Here is a 526-nt window from a genome sequence, read left to right on the forward strand (position 1 = left end):
TCGCCGACAAAGATGTCCAACACAAGTTGCCTTGTATAAATCCAGGTAGATAATGTCAGTTGCTTTTCCCTTATTCACCAATGCTTTTACCCTGGCATAGAAGGACACCAGATTTATCAAGCATGATTTGTTCTTAGTGAAGCCATGTTGGGGGCTATCAATCGCCTCCTTATTTTCCATGTACCTTAGCATAGTTTCCAGGATGATCTGTTCTATGATCTCACCAGGCACCAAGGTGAGACTGACTGACCTGTAGTTCCCCAGGTCTTACTTTTTTTGCTTTTAAAAAATGGGGGCTGTTTCAGGTCAGTGGAAACTTCACCAGACTGCCATAACTTTTCAAATGTTATGGTGTCCTGGGTTCAGCAGTAGCAGTCATTTTTCTCCTTCTTAGTAGCTGGTGCAGTGTGGTGATTTTGACTTTCAGCCGGGGAACAATGTTGGTAACACCAGTTTTTAGTTGTTGCTCAGTAATGCTTACTCTGACTGAGTACTTTCTGAGCCTCATGCTCTGCAGGGAGGAGGA

This window comes from Pezoporus occidentalis, unplaced genomic scaffold (assembly GCF_034315485.1).
Source record: "Pezoporus occidentalis ecotype Australia unplaced genomic scaffold, CSIRO_AGI_Poc_V1 ctg33, whole genome shotgun sequence".
In the NCBI taxonomy this organism is placed as follows: Eukaryota; Metazoa; Chordata; class Aves; order Psittaciformes; family Psittacidae; genus Pezoporus; species Pezoporus occidentalis.